Source organism: Triturus cristatus, chromosome 3_2 (assembly GCF_964204655.1).
Source record: "Triturus cristatus chromosome 3_2, aTriCri1.1, whole genome shotgun sequence".
Taxonomy (NCBI): Eukaryota; Metazoa; Chordata; class Amphibia; order Caudata; family Salamandridae; genus Triturus; species Triturus cristatus.
Genome location: NC_140584.1, coordinates 1193839775 through 1193863140, shown reverse-complemented (window position 1 = coordinate 1193863140; position 23366 = coordinate 1193839775). Strand labels below are relative to the sequence as shown.

The 23366-nt window shown below is 46.6% G+C and overlaps 1 protein-coding gene across 3 annotated transcripts in view; it reads left to right on the top strand.

The window, feature by feature from the left end:
* The window catches only part of SPEG (striated muscle enriched protein kinase), a 1671639-nt gene that overhangs the window by 622007 nt on the left and 1026266 nt on the right, over window positions 1-23366 (top strand). The window lies entirely within an intron of this gene.

Genomic DNA, 23366 nt, shown 5'->3' with positions numbered 1-23366 from the left:
ACCGGTACAAAGTCCTTCCATTCGGCCTCAAATCAGCCCCCAGAATCTACTTGAAGCGCATGTCAGTGGTCACTGCACATCTCAGAAAACTCTTAATATTCGTCTATCCATATCGACTGGCTCATCAAGGTGTCAACACCACAAGAAGCCCAACTTCATTACCAATTGATGAGCAGTCTTCTCCACTGATTAGGGCTGCTAGTCAATCACAGCAAATCGACTTCTACTCCAGTCCAGCCTCTGCATTACGTAGGGACAACCATCAATACTATACAAGAAAGAGTGTATCCTTCGGAGGAGAGACTTATCAATCCATCTGAAGGTTTACAGTGTCATGAAAGTCTCTTATCCCACAGTAAGAACAGTGTTATCTCTTCTCGGCTCAATGGCTTTGTGTATTTTTTTGACTCCGAATACCCGTCTCCATTTGAGACCTCTACAAGAATGCCTGGAGGATCAGTGGGATCATTACTCAGGCAATTGGGAGGACTAGATCACACTCTTTCCCAAAGCAAAGCAGTACCTGAAGTGGCGGTGTTCTCCGACAAAACTACTTCAAGAGATGCCATTTCATCAGGATGTTCCCTCTCAGATATTAGTGACAGATGCCTCTCTGTTAGGTTGGGGAGCACCTATTGTATTTCATTGAATTGTAATTGCATTTATGTAGAGCTTACTACCCCTGACGAGGCCTCAAAGTGCTTTTTTGGCGAGTAGCACGCAACTCCATAATCCATTAAACATTAGTGGTGAATTAGAACAGTGAAATTTGAAAGTAATTTGAGTGGTGGATATGTTAGTCAGTTATTTGGATTGAAAAGGATAGTGGAGGGTTAGAAGGGGGAAAAAGATTTGCACTTATATTGCTTGCTACCCCTGATGGGGTGTTGAAGCGCTTTTTTGGGGAGTAGCACGCAACTCCAAAACTCATAAAGGATTAGTGGTGAATTAGTATAGTGAAATATGAAAGTAATTTGAGTGGTGGATATGTTAGTCAGGGATTTGGATTGAGAATGATAGTGGAGGGATAAAAGAGGTAAAAGGGTGAATATTACAGTATTAGCTCTCAGCTGAGCCAGAAGAGCCTGCCCCTTGAGGAATGTTTTGATATTGGATACTATAATATTCACTGAACTCTAGAATCTCGTCCCATAATGCTTTGCAGGGCCTTTGGTTGGGATTGTATTTTTGCCCATAACTGTGCTTGGGGTAGTCGTAGGAGGATGGGACCAGCACCAAATCGTTCAGCATGATGTGCTCTTTGTGTTCAAGGCATCTGCTTGGTTCTCAAAATCATCACCTCTCTCACTGCTTACTTTATTTTTATTTTCTCTTTTGTAAGATGACTATATGCATTTTTGCATGTAAAGATAGAGTTACTTGTTTTTTCAAAGGTATGTGAGGTTTCTGTTTTATTAATTGGGATGAGACGAAATGGAGTTGCGGAGCGGCGTTCACAGAGGTTTTGTTCAACTCCGCAGAATTCTGTGTAGTGGTACTACTATTTGGTGTTCTGACAAGAACGTGAATCCAATGATCCGTGAAGAAAATGTGATTCTTCCATCTGGTCAAATCAGGCTTACAATTATTTTCCATAAAAGTTCATTTGGCAACAGTTACTGCTTACAGAAAATGGCTGTTGGAAATTGGGTCGCTAGTTGGCAGAGGTATGCACCCTGTCAAAGTAGGGACCACAATCCTAGTCATGGTAAACTAGATACACAATTAAAGATAACATGTGCTCAACCTCTGCTAGCTTGGCACAGAGCAGTCAGGCTTATCTAAAGAGGCACTGTGTAAAGTATTTGTGCTACATACATAAGCACAGTAACACAATGAAAACGCTACAAAAATACTCCACACAGGTTTATAGAAGTAGAGAATTATAATTTTATGAGTAAAACAAGACCAAAATGACAAAAATCCAATAAGTAGAACCGGAGTTATGAATTGTTTAAGAATAAATCAAAATCTTGTGCTTAGAGTCAAATAGCCCTTAGGGGTTACTTGAGGTCGCTCTGGACTCGTGGAAATCCAAATTCAGGCCTGCTGCAAAGGTGGGCAGGCCGTCTACAGGACTCGCACAGCTCTGGACTGGATTGGTACCACTTGGCAGGGCAGGACTCACAGATGGTAGAGTCCAGGTGCTGTTGCAGAGTTGAGGGAAGTCTGGGCGGGACTATTCCGTGCTTATGACTTCAATGGGAGGGAACTAGGATTATAGGTAAGAAACCATTTCTCCTCGAAGTACTACTTTTAAATCGTAAGAAATGGATTGACAAGTGAAAGTATAATCACAAAATATGTGTTCACCTGGAGTAATTGTGCTCAAACTCCATCTACCTTCTGAGTCACCTTACTGGGTAACCACATTTAGTTGTGCATTTTTTGCGAACAGATTGATTACCCTTTTCTTTTTTTTAGGGTCGGATGATAGCGTTTCCTTAAACTTGCCCCATTTATTTTATTTGAATTTTTCTTTAATATCTGATTTGCATACAGGTACAATGCCTTTCAAAGGCTTTTCTTATTCCAAGATTATTTGCCGTTTTTATCAGATAAACCAAGCTTTTCACATTGAGAGAGGAGATTTATAATTTACTTATGGATGTGACAGTTTCGACTCAAATGTCTTGACTTGGTCTGCTTTTTGTTATCTTAGGGTCATGTATTATACATTATACCCATCACTCAGTCATTGCCATCATGAGATATAAAAAGACACTCAACAACCTGTGAGTGTTGCTAACTGTTGTACTATACTATAAAATTAAAGTTATAATAGTTATAATGAAAACCACAATATAGGGACATATATCAAAGATATATATATATATCCAATAGATTTAACATTACCCAACCTATTCTCCAAAACCTGTGCATCAATAGACATACCTTTTCTGGGCTTTGGAAAAAGGAATTGCGCTTTGGAAAGAAGCCAAGAATAAATGCAGCATGGATAATCCATTGTGTCTTCACATTTGGCACTGCTACTTAGATCAACCACAGAGCGTATTGCTCACTGTAGGACCGGGGATCACCAGGCCCTATGGGGGAAGCGTGGCGCGAGCAGGTAGGCACCCAAAGGCTTACGTGTAAAGTGGCCATACAGCACACACATCCACTGAGACAGGAAATGCACGCAATGACTGACACCACACCAGTCGGTTGAATAAAACCAATCAGCTTTATCTAGGTCAACATTAGGTTCAAAGCATTTCATTAGAACTAGATTTGGCAGTTCATTAAAACATCAAACATGGCATGGAATCAAAGCGCTGCACCTGGCAATTCCTGAGAGCGTCAAACACAGCATTTAAGCAAAGCGCTGCACATGGCCACTCAGTAGAGCATTACCCATGGCATTTCCTTGCAGCGCTAAACATTGCATTTCATTAGAGCATTAAACAGTACAAGTCATTACAGCGCTAAACAGTGCATTTCATGAGAGCATTAAACAGTACAAGTCATTACAGCGCTAAACAGTGCATTTCATTAGAGCATTAACCAGTACCAGTCATTACAGCGCTAGACATTGCACTTCATTAGAGCGTTAAACATTACAAGCCATTACAGCGCTAGACTGGGCATTTCATCAGAGCGTGAGACATTGCTACACAGGGCAATAACACAAGGCACTAGATGTGGCAAGGACTCAGAGCATTACACTGGCAAGAACTCAAGCGCTCTACATGGCAGTACATTAGAGCCATACGGGGGGCAATTCATTCGTCTCTTTCCCCCAGGACAACTTGGGCGGACTCTCTGTGCCCCACAATGTCCGGCGACTCTGGGAGTTAATTAGCCCTGCACAGGGCCAGGATCACGGGGGCCCGGGGGCAAGCTTATTCCCCCTCTTCGGGGTCAGTGGGGCCCACCAGGTTCCAGGCGAACTTCCCCAGGGGAGGGGCGAGTCCAGGGCCTCTCTCCGGCCCTCCGCCCGCCTCCCCCAGGGGTTACCTGTGCTGGCGGTCCTTCGTGGGTCGTGTGTGGCACTCCTCGGCCGGGCGGGGGGGGGGCTCGCTCGTCTTAGAGCTCCTCCCGCCAGCCGTGTGTAGCTCCCGGCAGCGTCCGGGTTGAGGCGACTTGCGCGGGGCTCCCGGCAGGTCCAGGCGTGGCCGGGGAGCTCCGCGGGGATCAGGAGACGGCCCCGGGTTCTCCTCTATTGCCGGGGGCTCGGGGATTTCCTTGAAGGTTTCGGAAGCTCGCGCCCGCAGCCGCCAATGTCAGCGCGGCCTGCGGGGGCGCGATTGCGGGAACCAATGAGAAAGCGGCGGGGGTGGCGCTCGGGAGACCGCCCCCGTCAGGTGATGGGAGTCTCCGGCTTCAGGCCTAGCGCGGCCTCTACGAGATTGCTCGGCCCAACGAGGCCTTCACTGGGGGTCCCACGGCCTCACGAGGCCTACGCTGGATTCCGGCGGCCCACTCCTTGTTGAGGGCTGCCTGTTGCAGCCTGCAGCGGCCCCGGGATGTGAGTTCCGTGGGGCCTAGGACTTAGTCCTTGGGGGTGTTGTTTTGGTGCCCAGTGTTCCCCGGTGCCCAGCAGGGCGATCGCGCCAGTTACAGGCCGGACAGGCCGGAGGGGCAGGCCACACGATGGTGGTTCTTGGGTAAAGGGTGGGGGGATCCCAGGAGGGGCCAGGGAGCGCAGGGTGTCACAGCGCTGTTACCTTGTCGATCCCCCAGCAGTACGGTGGTAGGTTTAGTAGGTCTTCTTTGGTGCTTGTTGGTTCCTGCGCCCTTGGTAGCTAGTTTCTTGATGGGGGGGGATAGGTTGAGTTGGTGACTGAAGAGAGTTCTTAGTCAGGCTTTGTAGGTTGTCCCTGTGTTCCCCTCCCGCTGGGCCAGATCAGTGGGCTAGTTCAGGATCCCTCACTCAACTTAAAAGGCAGCACCTAAGCCCTGTCAATTCCAGTGGCATAGGTCCCTGACTAGGCCCTACCGCCTAAAATTCCTGCGTTAGTGCCCCCAGGTCTGCGTCGCCCCAACTGACTGAAAAGTTTCCCTCCTTTCCTTAAGTATCCCTAGGTCAGGTGACCACTCTCTAAGGCGGCAAAAGCAGACCCCACCCATATACTAGAAGGTTCCAGCAAGTTCCAGGAGCTTCCCCACTCTAGCTATGGGCGAAAAAGGCAGGCTGGTGTCGCAACAATGTTGTAGGGTCCCAGCCAGCTCCTGGCAACTAGGGTGCTACTAAAAAGGCCACTCCGCAGTAGCAGTGGCCTGTGGCAGCCATATTGGGGGAAGAGAGCACCTGCACCTTAACATTGATTAGCAATGGAAAGGCGCTCGGAGACCTAAGGCCAACGAAAAAGAGGGTGGAAAAAAGGAGGCAAGGGCAAAAACTCAGGGAAAGACCACCCTAGGGCTGACAGGTCTAACACTCACCGTCCCTTTAGTCTGGATGGTGGTGTAGGAGTCTTTGAAATCACTCCTGTCAGCTTGTTGAGAACAAAGGCTTCCTCTCTTCAGTGAAGACACAGACTTTACCTGTTGCTGGTCCTCCAATCTCCCCATTGACTGGCTCCAGGACTCTTCAGTGAGTCTTCACACTTCCATGACCATGCCTATTTTGGCCCTTGTAATGATTCCCCATCAGGGTTTGAGACAGCTGGGATGGAAAACCCTGTGCATGGGACCATTGCTTGTGTGAGTAGAGTTCTACCTAGGACAGCCATATGGCTTGTACGCCATGTCATAAGCAACCCAACTCTAACTTTCTTAATTTGCTACTTTTCCTCCCATAGCTTGCGCTATCTTACAGTTTATAGATCCAGGTCACCCTTTGCGTATCAGTGCGCTTATCAAACCTAAACTAAAATTAAATCAAGTTAGTCGCCTCCTGTATCCTCATGATGTGCTCCATGACTGTGCCATCCATGTGCTTGCACCTTACTAGGTTTGTGAAAACCGTGTCATTGTAGTTTCTTTATTAATAAAATATGCATGTTTACATGTGTCTGTAGGCCAGTGCACTAAACTCACTACTGTTTCAGGGTGGCTTGAATCAATGGCAACATTCGCAGACAATGCCTGTACTCTTTCTCTCCCTAATCACAGTTTCTACAATGGCAGTTCCTCTTGTAAATTAGGATAGATTTTCAAGGGGCCATACACATTTTTTAGTGGGAGGCGAAATGACAGCCTGCCTCCATCCTTCACCACCCAGCCGTTGCCTGTCAGCGAGATGAATTCGATGGTTACGGCACAGAAAAGAAGAATTGGTAGGATCCATGTGAAGTATGGGTAGGCGATGCCAGTTTGAAACTTTGAGAGGCTGGGTAAACAGGAAACAGGCAAGAGTGAAGCCAGGAGCAGGAAGGTGTGCAAAGAATGTGCCATGCAAGGCAAAGATGAAGTACCACTGCTATGGAAGGGAACTGAATAGAACCTCCACCTGTGGTACAAGTAGGAAACACAGAGTCCCTTTGCCAGCATTTGCTGTATGTGTGTGTTGCCAGGCTTGTGAGACCAAACCTAAATAGGAAATATAAATAAATGTTCCTCGTGCCCTACTACCTTGAAGAATCTTACTTTTCTTTTGTGTTTTTTCGGGGCCTTCTGCCTACAGTGTTAATTAGTATTCCTCCAATTTGATTGAGGATTAAAAGGACAGATGATCAGGGCGTAGCTTAGTCAGTGAGATTCGTGGGGAGTGAATCACCAATTTCCCAACTGAAACAGCAGTGGGCCTGTAGGTGAAGGGGTGAGATGACCAGTGTTCTCAGTGAACTGTTTCCATGAGGAGTATGGACAGTTCAGATCTGAATTAGGTGGCTCTCCATCTATAGTGGCACAGTGGGTAAAAAAAAAAGGAGTTTGGAAAGTTACCCCAGTAATTGCCAGTAGTTAAATAATTTTTAAGCATTTACCCCATCACCTTTTGGGTGGTTGATTGCCAGTAGTATGTCTGGAAATCTCAGACTAGTGCAGCTTTCCAAGCCTGCTACTTTCAATGTTTGGAAATTTCAAATAGAATTAAATTTGCACCCATGCAAGAACTACTTCTGTGGGTTCAGATTACTATATATTTTGGTAAACCGGTCACTATACCAATTTAAGTTCCTGATCCAAAAATGAACAAGTTAAACCTCTTTGTGAAATCATGACAGCTAAAACATAGCAGACCCGACGCAGGCCCCCCAGACCCAACTGCAATGCCAAGAATGCATTTATTTGTGGGGTGTCACACCCCAAACACTCGCCCTGAAGCTACACCCCTGCAGATTATGTGCAGTGTTTCTTGGAACAGTGATCCTTTTTCTATTTATTTTCAGTTTTATGGAGCACGAGCCAGACCTGACATGGGGTTAGAGGAGCACTTTACACAGAATATAAAAGAGAACAATTACAGTTACTATAGAGTATGGAAGGGGAACGTTTTGGGAGCACAGTGTAAAGAATAGAAATGGAGGGAATGCTAAGATGCATCAACTAGTTGCAAGCCTTAATATGGGCAGTGTAGGACCGGGGGTCACCAGGCCCTCTGGGGGTAGGGTGGCGCGAGCAGGTAGGCACCCAAAGGCTTACGTGTAAAGTGACCATACAGCACACACATCCACTGAGACAGGAAACGCACGCAATGATTGACGCCACACCAGTAGGTTGCATAAAAAACAGTTAGCTTTATCTAGATCAACTTCAGGTTCTCAAAGCATTTCATTAGGAATAATTCTGGCATTTCATTAAAAACGTCAAACATGGCATTGAACCAAAGCGCTGCACCTGGCGATTCCTGAGAGCGTCAAACACAGCATTTAGGCAAAGCGCTGCACATGGCCATTCAGTAGAGCATTACACCTGGCATTTCCTTGCAGCGATAAACATTGCGTTTCATTACAGCGCTAAACTGGGCATTTCATTAGAGCATTAAACTTTACAATTCATTACAGCGCTAAACTGGGCATTTCATTAGAGCATTAAACATTGCATTTCACTAAAGCGCTAAACATGGCAATAACTCCAGGCGCTAGATATGGCATGTAATCAAAGCGCTACACCTGGTAAGAAACCAAAGCGCTAACCATATAATTTTATCAAAGCGCTACACTTAGCAAGAGGTCAAAGCATTTCATTGGGGCATTAAACCTGGCACCTCCTTCAAATATCCCTCCTGGCCGTAGGGACAGTTATTTACAGTTCAGGCGGCCGGAGGCCTTTGGTATGGTGGGGGGTGTAACCAGTCTTTTCCTCTGGGGACCGGCCTACACACAGCCCCTCACAGGGCAAGAGATTCTGCGGCCGCCGGCCGGTGTGGGGCCCCGTTCCATGGAGTAGGGGGCCCACCGGCTCAATACAGGACTCCCCCGGGGGAGGGGCGAGTCCAGGGCCTCTCCTCGGCCTTCCGCCCTCCTCCCCAGGGGGGTTTACCTGAATCTTCGGCCCCACGCGGGGCCCTTGCGTCGGTCTCCGGCTGTGCGGGGGCTCGCGCTAATTGAGCTCCGCCCGCCAGCCGACGATGCCTCCCGGCGATGTCCGGGACGAGGGTCACGTTGGGGCGGGCCTTGCGGGGCCACCCGAACAGCGGAGGCTCAGTGAGGCTATCGGGGGTAAAGCGCACCTGCAGCCGCCGTTGACAGCACGGCCTGCGGGGGCGCGGCCTCCTTCTTCCCAGGAGTCGGCGGGGGCGGCGTTGAGCAGTCCGCCCCCGTCATGTGAGGTGAGGGATCGGCTTCGCAGCCTACCAAGGCCTTTTTCAGATCCCCGCGGCCCTCTCCTCACTGGGGGCCGCATTGCGCGAGCTGCGACGGCAGCGGCGGGGCCCCGGTCTTCCCCGCGGGCCCTGGAGATGACGGGGTGCTATCTTTGCGGCACAGGGCCGCGGCGGTGAGTAATTTGCAGGCCCCCCAGCAGGGGGGGGGGGAATTAAGGGCCGGCCTGCAACGTGGAGGGGGGCAATTCGATTGGTGCCCAGCCCCCCCTATTCCCACAGGAGAGCGAGCGCCTCAGCTCAGGGCAGGCAGGCGGAAAGGGGGCAGGCCTCACGCCAGTGGCAGTACAGTATAGGGGGGACCCAGGCAAAGTCAGGGAGCGTAGGGGTGGCACAGCGCTGGTACCTGGTCGATCCCCCAGCAGTTCGGTTGTAAGTTTGGAAGGTCTTCTTCGGCGCTTGTTGGTTCCTGCGCCCTTAGTAGCTAGTTTCTTGAGGGGGGAGGGGGGGTAGGTTGAGTTGGTGACTGAAGAGAGTTCTTAGTCCGGCTTGGTAGGTTGTCCCTGGGTTCCCCTCCCGCTGGGCCAGATCAGTGGGCTCGTTCAGTGTTCCTCACTCAACTTAGAAGGCAGCACCTAAGCCCTGTCACTTCCAGTGGTATAGGTCCCTGACTAGGCCCTACCGCCTAAATCTCCTGCGTAGGTTTCCCCAGGTCTGCGTCGCCCCAACTATGGCTCTCCCTCGCCCTGTGGACAGCAGAGGGGTGCAGATCAGCTCAGGGCCCAGCGCACAGGCCCACGGGGCAGTAACCCCTGGCAGCAGGTCCCATCTCTCTCAGGTCCACCCTCTGACTGAGCACATGGCAGCCCAGCTCCGCCCTTTATACGCCCCTCACCCCACCTACCAGACAGTGCCAGAAGCTTCTAGAAGCGTCTGGGGAAACTGGTTCTAACTGGCCTAGGGGGGGGGTAGAGCACCTTGGGTGCCAGGCTTCCCTCCAAAAGCTGGGGTTGCTGGGAAATAACAACTAGACTGGTAACCCAGCTCAGTCAGGCGGCACAACCACACAGCTATGGCATCCATTTTAAAGGTTACATGTTTTAAAGTGGGGAAACTCAGTCTGCGTACACCATCGCACCGCATTCAATACTTGCATTCATATAACATGTAGTTTCCCATGAAAGCGAAAAATTCAGGGAAAAGGGCCAAGTCCAACAGGCAGGAAAAAACAAATACAAATAAAAAAGCCTAGATTGTGAACATGAGTCTCCTAGCGCTCAATATGTATTGGTATTGTGAAGATTAAAAAACTGGATAGGTTAGAACTAATATGAAGCCAATTGATTTAAACTTATCATTTAATGAGAGCCTGAGGGTAACATTGAAAGGTGCCTCCTCAGCTTTTGGTTTGACCAATTATCACACCCTGGGGGATGGTGCTATCCCTTAGGAGGAGTGTACTCCTCTAGGGACTTGCTACTTAATCTCCAGCATAACCTAAAACTGTAATCTCTTTACTCGCCTAATTATGTGCAGTTGTGGAAAAGTCTGACCTTTTCTATTTAAGTATAACTAACCCACCAAGCTAGATCTAATGTGTAAAATAGCCTTACCTACACATCTATTAGGCCTATGTAGTGGGATCGATGTTTATCTGAAAACGTCAAGCACTATGAAACTACTTAAAACTAATCACATTGCCAATTGACAGCTGTAAGTGGAAAACCTTGGTGTCGCTGATGGCTTACCAACATGGAAGTTGCCTCCACCCATTTAGTAATCAAGATAGATGGGTAATCTCTATTATACGCAAAGAGAGCCTTTTCAGGCCAAGAGTTCACATCAGTTCTTCAATCTACAGCATTCAAGGTAAACCTGGTAAATAGGCTTCTCAGGCATGAAATGTGTGTTTTATCGGGGGGTTTGTTGACTTTTTTTCTTAATTTTGTTATCATTTTCCAAACAAACAGAAACAAAAACAAAAACAAGAAGTATCATAGATACAGTAATACCCACCCAGTGGGAAAATAAAATAGTACACAGTTATTACAGCAGGAATCACAGTAGTGGTACATGATATTATCCAAACGCTAGCACAATGCAGATAGTGCGACAGACCAGGCAGGTCTAAAGTGAGCATATGTGTGAGTACCCGAGATGAACTTGGACTTTGAAGGAGAGGCGGACCCCATGGTACACATGGCAAAGATCAAGTCAGTTCTGTTCATTTGAATCCAGCGTGATCAGGTAACCCCAGAGAGACTACCATATATCCGTCGGCCTGGAGGTGGGTGGCTTCAACCTGGCATATAATTAGGCTTTCCTGTTTTCAGTTTCTATTTTTGGTCAATTCTGGTGGGGTTTTTTCCAGTTTTTTCAATACCTTAAAAAAACTGTGGTTATCAGTGGTTACACATTTTCACACCATTAAAAACAACAGAAACAGTGTTTTTCTGGCATTTTTGGAATTTAAATTTAATTTTAATGATTGCTTGCTTTCTGCACTGATAGTGCATGTGTATATAGATAGCGTGTGCACAGGGTATGTGAGGTCCAAATAATTTTTTATAAATCAAACTTATTGTAGTACGCCATATAATACTTCTGTAGTGAGTCTTTGGTCATGTGCACTCACTCTTTCCTTCCTATGTAAACATTTATCTGTGAAAAGGCCCCCTCAACATTGGCACTTGAGACGGGCAACACCAAAACAGCCAGTACACAGTTTGCGAACTCCGGCCAGTGACATAGCTTTCCATGCCAATACTGGTGCACCTGAAGATTGTGATTCTCTAGGACATGTTCTGCAACATATGCGTTGGATTTGGCACATATGCCCCCAGTTATTGAAGCAGTCAAAAATGAAGCAGGACTTTTCAAAGTCTGGAGAAAATTAAATTCAGAAGGGATCTAGAACTTGTGCAAAGTACCTCAGTGAGGCTTCATTAACTTCAAATGCCATGGTTGGTTAAGTGAAATTTCTAGGCATCATTGCAATCCATTTCCCATAGACTGTAAAATAAAATTTCCTGAATTGCTCCTCAACATTTCTTTGGTAGACAAGGGTATTTTCAGACTCTAGTATTTTGATTTTGTCCACTACAGCAGTAACATTTTCCTGTAAAAACCTAAGTATGTGGTAGTCTGCACTTTTTTCACATCACTATCAATATGTGACCAAAGATAATCACACTTCTTGCCTTTGGCATCATCACTAAGCAACAATTCTATAAACAGTCGCCACATGGACAATATAGCATTCATGGCCTCTAGGATTGAGAACCACCGGCTAAATGACACAGTTAGTATGACTCTTTCTTTGATGCCACACAAAGCACAAAATGAGAAATATTTGCATTTTAGTTCCCGGGAATAACAAAACAGTGCACCAGAATGGACTACAAAGTCAGTAGCATTCTTCATTAACTCTGAAGATTGTAAAGATGCTTTCAGCATACGATCTAGCAAGAGACAAGGATCTCTTACAGGTAAGCACTTCAGCTCAGGTATCGATTTTGACAGGCCATCATGCAACTTTTTCATATACGTGGATGTATAACTGCCAATACAAACAATATCACTCCAATCTTTCTTGAACTTGGTAGGAACTTTTTTCAGCAGCATTCCAAGTGACACTGCATTCAATGTATACCAATCGTCTGGTGTCATGTTTTCCCCACTATCTCAGATGCTTGGTGACAGCATTCTTTTCACATATACTTGTCACTACACCTTGCATTAAATGTTTAAAGCCTGGGGTGTTTGACAATTCACTTGCAACCAATACTGACTCGCTAGAAAAGGGAGCTGATGTATCAAAGGATTTCACCCATTCTCTGTCTGTGAGTAAATGTGATGGTACATACTGGGAAAGATTCTTATGAAACCAGCCATTTTTCCTATCAGTGAAATCAAATGTAGCCAAAATATCAAATATGATTTTGATATTTCCCGATTCTCTACAGTTTATAAAACAACTAAATAAGACCTAAAACATGCTTCTAAACACTGCATCTTTAGACCAAAGACCACAAAACTGAAAAAAACAGAAAGAAGAAGAGAGAATATTTTAGTGGCATCCCTAAACAACAAAACTCAAGCAGATTAATGTTAGCCCATTCTTTTTTGCTGTTGCCTTGTATAACAAAGTTACATTGTATTGGCCCCTACAGGAAGAAATAAAAATGACTCTTTGAGTCATCTTTTCATTTCTTTGAATGGCAGTTAGTTTGTGGTTGCAAAGGTGATTTTTCAGTGTTTATATGTTTACACTGGTGATGGCTATTTTCCTTTAAGTGGGGTTTTATCAGTTATTATAGGTTTAAACCTAAAACCAGACAGCCTACATATAATTCACTTGCTGTATCACAATATATCATACAGGTTAACTAGGCGTCCACTGTAGGCCAAACACCACTGCCCCAATGTAATACTATTTCCCTTTTGGCTAGAAGTAGAGCTATCACAGTGAATTGACGGATGTCCTTTGGTACATCAGCCACATAGTATAAAAGCGCTAGGAGGGGTCACGTTCAAGGATAGCCTCTGTCATTAATGAAAGAGGTTCAAACACCCTGTGCCAGTATGTACTGACATGTGGGCATGTCCAGGTTAAATGTCCAGGTTAAATGAGCAAAGTCTGCCTGGTCTACATGGAATTTTGGGCATTGAGTGGCTCTTGTTGGATGGAGTTTGGCCAAAGCACATGGTGTGGTGTATGCCCTAAGTAGGAATTTGAAATGGAGGAGTTTAGTTTTATGGTTGGGGGATATCAATTTTGTCTGAACACAGCAATAGTACCATTCTTTGTTGGAAAGGGGACATCCCAGATCATGTTCCCAAATTGCTCTTATTTTCTTGTCATATGCCGGTTTCATGGTATCAGAGTTGTGATAAAGTCTAGAGACCAAACTCCCCCATCAGAGTCCGTAGTTAAAAGTTTCAAGGGAGGGAAGTCATCTGGGCCAGGGGCTATGAGGAAATGCACGCGGGCAGCTTGTCGTGCATATGCCAGAGAATAAAATGGTCCATGTTTACAAATCAAATGTCGTCTGCATGTGTAAGGATGTAATCAACTGGGAAGAGGTCCCCAACCATATGCAGAACATGGCGCTGTAGGGTATGTTGAACCAGTGTCTCTCGTGTCAAGGGGATTTAGGGATTGTTAGCCAGTGGAAGGGCAGAGGAGTTCAAGATGCTGCAGCCGAAAGCACACAGTGTCCTCCACATCCAGCTTGTGGTAGCTATGGTCTGTATATCAGTGGGGTCCATTGTTAGGCCCTGCGGTAGTATGGACACCAGGGAAACTGTTCCCGCCTGGTCCCGTTCAGGTTTAGCATAGGAAAGGCAGGCATCTGCATAGCACCACTGTGACACAAATTGGCATTGGGCGGCCAAGTAATATAATTTAAAGTCTGGGACCCCAAATCCACCCCTCTCATAGGGAAGCACTAATATATCCCACTTCCCAGCCCGGATAAACCACAATAATAAGCTTCTGAGGTTAAGGAAGAATTCATTGGTCAAGGGGATTGGTATATTGAGGATCAAATACAAAAAACAAGGGGGTGCAGTCATTATAATGATAGCAGTTTGACCCTCCATAGACAGAGGTAGTAGCAGCCATCTCTCAATCTGAGCGACCAGCCTGTGAATGCCAGGATCATAATTCAGGCGAACTACCTGATACTTGTGCAGAATAATGCACAAATATGTAGTGGCGTCAGTGCACCATCTGAGTAGGTACTCACTGGGCATCGGCGTGGTAACGTCTATAATGGTAAAGAGTTCAGACTTTGCCCAACTTATATGAGGGCTAGAGAAGCACACGATCAGAACCAGGTTGTCCGAGGGATGGCGAATAAAAAGAAATATCGCCTGCATATATAGATATGATTAGAGGACCTGGACCAAAAATGGAGCCCGCGATGCATATGATTTTCCTGGAAGTAGCAAACCAGGAGGTCCATAGCTATTTATAAAAAGAAGTGGCGACAGGGGACAGCCCTGCCTGGTTTCTCGTGCTATAGCAAAGGGCTCAGATATAGAAACATTCACCTATAGCCAGGCCACTGGGCTGGAGTATAGGAGCATGATCAGAGCGGTGAAGCCACATGGCAGCCCCAGTTTTGCAAAGTAAAATGCGAGAAGGGCCACTCTAGGGAGTCAAAGGCCTTCTCTGTGTCTAGCAGTGCTGCAACCGCCAGTACATCTGGGGGCACCCTATTTAGTACTTTAAACATAGTGCAGAGGTTATAGGATGTGGATCTATGAGGGGAAAACCCATGTTTACATGGGTGAAATAATCAGGTCCATCAGGAGCGACATTCAGGTGGCAATTACTTTTTAAAAAATCTGTATATTAGGAGCACAGTTTACAAGTTGCAGCAAATATCAGTTGGGCTCTCAATATAGGAAGTTCATGTACAATATGGCATCAAGGTACACACTGAGCATTGACATGTCAAATACCATTGCATGATTAATGATAGTGAATGCAGGATATACTGTGCGTCCTCCAACTTTATAATAAAAGAACTGAGGTTAAGAAGAGAGCTTGGGGGAGAAAGGAAGAAGGAAGAAAGAAAAAGGAAGGAGCAAACATTACAGCGTTTCAAGAGTTCAGAGATCCATGAGAAACAGATTATGGAATAATAAAGGCAGTAGTCATTCATTGCAGCCACGTGGCAGAGATCAATACATCATGTGAATGGACTTGTGTTGTGCTACATGGAAATATTAGTTTGAGGTTCTGGTAGTCGCCAGTCACGCCACGGAGAAAAGAGAGGGGGGGTCAACTTGGTCATTGTGGTGGGCTGTGTGGTCAGACAATCGCGCGCAGCGGTTGGGCCAGTGCAGGGCGCACGCTATTGTGCCACTAGGGACTATGAGCAATGTGGAGAAGGGAATGCCGTCATGGTCGACTTGATGGCACACTCTGCCATGCCGTGGGTAAGTGTAGGGGTTACAACGTTTGTTCAATATGGCCGTTCATTAGTTTTGGCTTCAACCGTGATCAGATAAGTCTCCCAGCATTCGTCCCTTGTCTGAGAGTTGCCCATCATGCAGAGTAGTCTGAGAGTGTGTGCCTTGGCTCTGGTCCATGTTGGAAATATACTAAGCCATTCCTGAATTTCCAGAGGGGCACGGGACTTCCAAGCCATGGCTATGTTTTGTTTAAACAGGACAAAGTCCAAATCAATAAAGCGGTGCAAGAGTTTGTCTCCCTTCGCTCAGAGTCGTAGTTCCAATAGGCAGGAATCAGGGATGGGGGTGAGAGGGTGTGTAGATAGTTCCGCCACCGTTGTGGTGACCTCCGTCCACATCAGTGCTAATGATGGTGCACATGCCCAAACCATGGTATGAAGTGAGCGTTCTACAATTTACAATGGGGACATTCCGGAGAGAGTGTTGAGAACGTGCTGTATAGGAGCAGGGGAAAGATAAGTGTGGTGAATGGAGTTAAACTGAGTGAAGCAGAACATTGGGTTGTGAGAAACGCTCTTTGCCATCTGCACGGCTCGAGCCCAAGCTGCATCAGAGAGTGGTTGCTGTAGCATTGCATCCCACCTAGCGCATGCCCTTGTGATGTGATCGGGTGGGGTGGTATTGAGGGCCAGGGACAAGAGTGTGATGGCGTGTCATGTGGTGGTGACCGTCAACAGCGTGTATAAGACCTGGGATGTAGGTGGTTCTGTCTCCCCGATACCCCATGTCATGTGGACCACTTGTATAGTGCAGCACTCTATCAGTAAGTCTCGACCATTCCCTGGAACGACATGAGTGTGCCCTCGCTGTTGGGATCCCCCATTTGTGTAATTGCCACGTTGCTCCACGGGGCGAGTCAATGTGCCATGGTGTGTTGAGTGGCAATTACCTTAGCCAAGATTTTCTTCTCAAAATTGGGGAGCGAAAAAGGGTGGCAGGATGTACAGAGATGCGGGTCCTTACCAGTCTTCAACATTAGCGTAATAACTGCTTCACGCATCGATGGTGGGAGGACACCCGCTTCAAGAGCCTCAGCATACATGTCTAGTTGGTGTGGAAGAAGCTGATGTTTGTATGCCTTGTAGAAAGCTCCAGTGAGGCCATCCAAGCCAGGCATCTTAGACCCATCCAGTGAGTCAATAGCCTGGATTAACTCCTCACTGAGATAGGTTCACTTAGGAACTGTTGTTATGTGTTAGTGATCCAAACCATGGCAATTTCTGCCAAGTATGCCACCCTAACGTCAGTATCTTCATCAATTAGGGAGGAGTGTAAATGCTGGTAGTGGCGGCGGAGCTCGCTGATAATATTATCATTAGTTGTGACCCGGTTGCCATTGTCCAAGCATAGCTCAGATAAATATTCAGGGCTGCCGTTCGGATGTAAAAGTCATGCCAAAATTCAGCCCGGGCGTCCCCCCTCCCCGTATCAGCAGGCATTGCCTTACCTCCCAAGGTATGTGGTTTCTCGATCGGCTAATGGATGAAATTCTTCCAGCAGCACAGGGCAACGATGCAACTGGGGCCCGCAGTGTTGTTGCGAGTCCACCTTGTTGATGTCACTCAACTCATTTTCTATACGAGCTAGGCTATTATGAATATTCCCGCGTAATATGCCCCACTTATATAAGCTTAAAAGGTGTCCCATAAAGTGGCGTAAAGCATGACGGAGGCAAAGTTGTGCACAAAGTACTCAAATATGGAATCCTGTAGTTCAGAATGGAACACATCGTCCAGTAGAGCAGTGCACGGAAAGCACCATCCACACTGCAGACCCCTTCCATATGGCACCTGCTATACCATCTGCACTGGAGAGAGGTCAGACAAAGTACGCTGAAGATGCTGTACTTCATCTAACCAGATGGCAGCAGGCACTGATATGAACCACTAATCTATGTGTGTCCACACCACTTGTGGTGCCAAGTAGAACATGTACCCAGGGGCATTCGCATGTATGAGACGCCACGCATTTCTTAAGGTATAAGTGTCACTGATATCGCGGAGAACCCGTAAGGCGTGCAGTTTGTTGCCAGTATGGACACTGGTGGAGTCTGTTGATGGGTTGTGAACCATATTGAGATCTTCCCCATATAACAACATAGGCATCAAGTCGACTCATCAGGGACAAGATTTCCTGAAAGAAGGCGACGGCATCTACATAGGCGGTGTAAATGTTAACAAGAAGGATAACCAGCCTTCCCGCAATGATAACATAATGTCTGTTATTATCACTGAAATTGGCATGGAGGGTAAAAGAGATGGTTTTGTGGATGAGTGTGCAAACCCCCCATGAGTAGTTGCTGTAAAGTATCTATGCAGGCCCCCATGAGTCACAAATTATGGTGTATCTTGGGGTAGGCAAACCATTTTCACGTTATACCTATTGGGATATGATAGTGCTTGCTTGCCTTTGTGTGGGTTATTGTGGCCTCTAATATTTCACGTCTTAAATGTGAGCTCAACCAGGCGGTCCCACCCTGTGGGAATCATGCTCATGTAGGGAATTGTAGGTGTTGATTTTTGTGCATACAGACTGTGTTGTCCCCTTCCAAACAAGCAACATAAATACGAAAAAAAAGCCAGTACTCTAACAAACCCCCCCATATTCACCCCTACCCATACTAGGCAACAGTTTACACAGCGAATTCCAAAACAATCCAAGAAACAGACTAAATCCCCAACAAGTATCAGTGTGCTATACACCTTGGGCGGTGGACAACACAATGGCTCACAGGGCCCATAAGATGAGTGATACCTGATGAATAATACAGATAAAGGGAATCCAGAAATAGAACACAGCATTAACAAATTAGGAGACTGAAATATAGTTGAAAATCCCATTAAATTGGAGATGTAATACTTTACATGTGCAGACAAGTGCGAGAGCAGCTCAGTCAGGGGAGAAGAGGTCTGTACTCGCTAAAGCATTCAGGTCCGGAGGGGTGCATTCCGGAGTGGCACATGGGGAGCTGGATTTGCCACCGCCATGTTGTTTGCAGAAGGACATCGCCTCATCTGGGGTCTTGAAGAAATAAGCCTTCCCATTGACGTCCACACGGAGTCTGTCTAGCCAGGTCCAGCATTCCATATTTCAGTCCCTGCTTGCGAGGTCGAGATTTCACATCAGCAAATTTGCCTTGTGTCTCCTGCACTGCCATAGCAAAATCAGGGAAGAGGGAGACTGCAGAACTTTGATATTGCAATGGGACCCATTCGCGGGCCAGGCGAAGCACCATGTCTCTGTCCCTGTAGTTTAACAGACGCGCGATGAGTGGACAAGAGGGGTAACCTGGAGGTGGGCGAGGGCCCAGTGTTCTGTGGACTCATTGTACCACGAAGGCAGCTGTGAAGCTTGAGCGATTGAAGAGTTCCATAAGGAGGCGCTCCACAAAGAAGTCAGGTCACCCCATGTCAGTTGATTCAGTAATCCCCATGATCTGAATATTAATCCGGTGCGACTACGCCTCTAGATCTTCTTTTTTAACAGCAACTGCTTTTAGGAGCTGCTCTCTTTTTCCAGCCTTTTAGTAATGCGCCATCCTCAAACCCATATATGCATTCCTCTGCTGCGTCTAACCTGATGTTGTGATGATCTAAGCGTTCTCCCGTACGGGCCAGTCTTCCAGCGTGAGCATCAAAACGTGTGTCAAAGGAGTGAAGTCCAGCACGGAGCTCAGCCATGATGGCAACAGAGCCGCTCAGCTGCTCTGTGGTATTTGTGTCCATCGTTCCCTCCTCCACCTCCGACAGTGATTCCGGTCGGCCGGCCACCTTGGCACGCTCAAACTGTACCTTATGTTGCCTTGAATCCCCTCTCTCCATGGTGCCAAGCACATATAGGTGTTGATGTGCTTGAATAGATGTTAGGTGTGCAGGAGATGTGTCCCGGAAGGGAGTAGGGAAAGGCCAGAGTGAAGAAAAGATTACACAAACTGGCTCAGGTCACGCCCAGCAGCAGCTACCAGGCTCAGGGCCCTAGCAGGTTAATAAAGTCTGGCAGGCTTCTGCAACTGTAGGGCGTGAATAGGTGTGATAGAACACCCAGACCAGGTTAATGTATGGACAGTCGGGGAGTGGTCTCCGCCTCCTGGGAGATGTAGAAAGGCCTATGTCCTCTGCGCAGCAGCCAGGTTGACAAGCAGGAGCAGGTCCCGGGAAGAGACACCAAGGGAGAGCACAGGTCTCAGGCACAACTATGCTGCAATTGCCAGTCTCCAGGTGGCACCTGCCCACAATCATCCAGCACAGGCTGGCGCGAACAAGGCACTATCAAGGAAGGATATTCTGGGCAGGAAGGTAATGCAGGAATTATCGCCGGTGGCCTCCCGGGGGATGCAAATGAGAGAGACCTATGCCATCACAAGGGCCCTTCAGCTCGATCTTCATCTGCCGATCAGCAGGCCACTGAAGGCCCGTAGTCCAGCAAGACCCCAGGCATCGTCTGCTAGAGTGGCACCGCCTGCTGCTTACCAGGTTAATGTGTGCACATGTGAAAGGGGACTCATCAGCAGCATTGGTTCCTTTGAGTTGCCCTCCTCAATTAGCACCATTATCAGAGGCCGCAGTTTCTGGCCCCCGCTCCGCAGCGCATCTCGGTCAACCCCGGGACAACATACACAATAGGTAGTCGGTCCCCCAGCACTCCAGCGCATAGGCACTTGTGATATGTGGAGGCTTGTGAGCCTCGGACCTCAGGCTTACCTGCGGCCCCTGTTGCCGCGGGGCCTTTGAGGTTGTCCTAGACCTTACCCGCCCGATCCTGATGTTCCGCTCCTGATCGCCGCTCACCAACGATAATGGCACTGTTTATCTTCACTTGTATTGCAGATGCATCCTCTGACTTGCAGCATGCATATAGATAGCATTGAGGCCTGAATCCTGTCTTGTGTGGGTCGATGGAGCCGGAGCTTCACTTCTGAGCTGCCATCTTGATCGTCGTCGTGGCCTCGTCCCCCTTGTTTCATGATTGTGAACATTTGAAGGTAGGCAAAGACTTGAACGATTAGACTTCCTGAACCCTATCTCAGAATGGATATAAGTTCTGTGTCCTGAATCCACCTTCACTGACATTAATCTAAAAATCAAAGCACAGTGGTGTTTAGCACTTATGACTGGATGTGAGTGCACACAATCAGCTCTTTCTACATTTAAGTCACTCTCAAATAATTATTTGAATAGATTCTGGCTCAAGATGTCCATAGACTGTTAGTAGTTGTTACCATCTTTCTTGCTACCTTCTGATAAGGCCAAACCTGTGAAGATTTGGCCTTATATTATGATTCTATATCGCACCAATCACACAGATCCACTCGCTCTTAATTAACAGTTGTAAAAACATTTTGGATGAAAGCTGATCCATGTAAATAGTGGGTCGTTAAAGCATTCACTGGATTTGGGTGGATTAGATCTCACTCCTTAAATAGCGTGAACCTAATCAAAATGTAGTGGAAAGCTGTACATTGTCAAAGACAAAGATACAGTCAACCAGTGAATGGAAAATATAATGTGCTCTGGGAGAAGTGGACTATTAATGCATTGTGTTGCAGTGTTCTTCTGCTCTTTCCTAACTTGAGGGAGAGTTGGAGTGGTCCTGATTGACATTGGGATGTAGTATAAAGATAGAGAAAGCCTGTTGCCTTACCTTTTTCATTCTTTGCACTTCTTTACCACCAGTCTGTTGGTGTCCGGGCTGTGGGTGTGGCGAGAGCCACTGATTGTCAACCAAATAGGCGGGTATACTGTTGGGAGATAGCTTTGTATTTAATGCACCTGGTATTGAAGATAGCACCAGCCTGTAGGGGGAACCAGAGGAGTACCACCAGTATAGGGGTGATGTGGTCATATTTCTTCAGGCCCTGGATGAGATGCGTCGAAAGTCCTTAAGGGAGAACAGTGTGGAATCTTGGTCATGGACCAGGGCTTTGCCACCATCCACATTGCAGAAGTTCAAGAGTTTGAACAGCAGTTGTGGAGTCACATTCTGGGAGGGAGGGTTTCGCTTTCGTAGTAGAGACCGCTGGTACCAGGCCATCTTTGTTTTCTTGGCAATACGTTCCTTGAGAGTGAAGCTGGTATCCTGTGTGTATCCAAGTGACTTGGCTTAAGCTAAAAGTAAGGTTCTGAATCTGTCCAAATACAAGTCACTCAATTGTTGCTTGTTCTTGGCAAATAACAGGAATTCAGTCTTGATGAGGTTACGATTCAGAAAGATGCTGAACATCCAGGTCTGAATGAGGTGCAGGTGGTGTTTGAAGTGTAGACTTGCAAGTACAGTTGTATGCTGTTGATAAATGTGGTGGTTTATTGCTGTTTATGGATCAGTAAGTTAAGCTCCCAGAGGATCAAATTTGAAAATTCAAGATGATGGAGAACAAAATGGAACCCTGGGGACTCGACAGGTGATAGGGATCTTCTGAGAACTGGAGGTGTCCATTTGAACAAACTGGTATTTACTGTACAATTTGGACAAGAACCAAACAGTGAAGAACATTAAAGACTTCAGGGTGTGGATAACAGTGGAATGGTAGAAAGTGTCTGCAAAAGCTGAGAGGTCCAGTCATACCAGGAGGCAGGGGTTACTTTTAATTGTGCATTACAGAAGGCATGGGTTGTCTTTAACTGAGCGTTGCAGTAGGCAAGGATCATCTTTAAATAAGAGCGATGGAAGTGAATGGTTTTTCTGGTATCAGTTAGCTGAAGGCGAAAGGTTGATTTCTAAGGTTGTTCTCGAGGATTGATTATATTATTGGTAGGTGATGCACATCAGAGACTTACCACATACTATAACAACCATTTGTTAGATTTCAGGTAGAATAACTTTAGATTTATTTACAGTTTACAGCTTTGACAGTTTGAAAATGGCTGATGTGTTGTGCTTTATACTGTGGACATTTTGTTTCTCTGTTATTTGCCTTTAGACGGTACATAATCGGCTTGATGATGGTTGTGGTAGCAGGGCTCTCTAGAGTAACAGCCCCACCATCTAGTGCTCACTCTTTTCTGTGTTCAGTCATCTCCAATTTCCCTATTACTTTCTCATTTGTTCTTCCAGAATCCACATAACACCTGCGTGTTGCCATTCTGTCTCATTGATGATGTGTTAGTCCAAAATATCATAAACCTGGCCAGTTCTCCCTAACCTGTGTCCACATAATCGTGCTATCAATGTAAGGCAGCATGATACTGCTGATCTGTTTATCAAGTTTCCCCTGTTTATCAAGTTTATGTGGACCTATTAGTTTTCTGTGTAGCCTGCTGAAATTTCACATGTACGTTCCCCTGTGGGAACTTCATCATTTTTACAATTTAGGGCAATTCAGCTTAGGCTGCAATCTTGTGGCCCATTAGCCACACACTCCCTTTACGACACTGTCAATAGGTGCTTATTTTAGCCCAACTACAAATTACATCTTCCTTTTTGATTAAAACCTAGATTTATATTCATACGCTGTTCTTTAGTATCCCTCAAAAAGATATGAATGCAAAGAAAGAAGTCTTCAGGAGAGGTGAGTATCATCCTTAGATGGCTATGTGGCTGCCCATTCGTCAAGACATCATTCTGAGAGTGGTGTGGGTTTATGTCATCTTAAAAATAAACTTGCAATGCTGCAATTTGGGATTATCCTCTAACTCCCTCATTATGATTTTGTCTGATTTGTGTACGTGAGCATTTTCTGCTCACACAGTGTTCTAACTAGGTGGGGGCAGACTCAGCCCCATCTTCTGCCTGT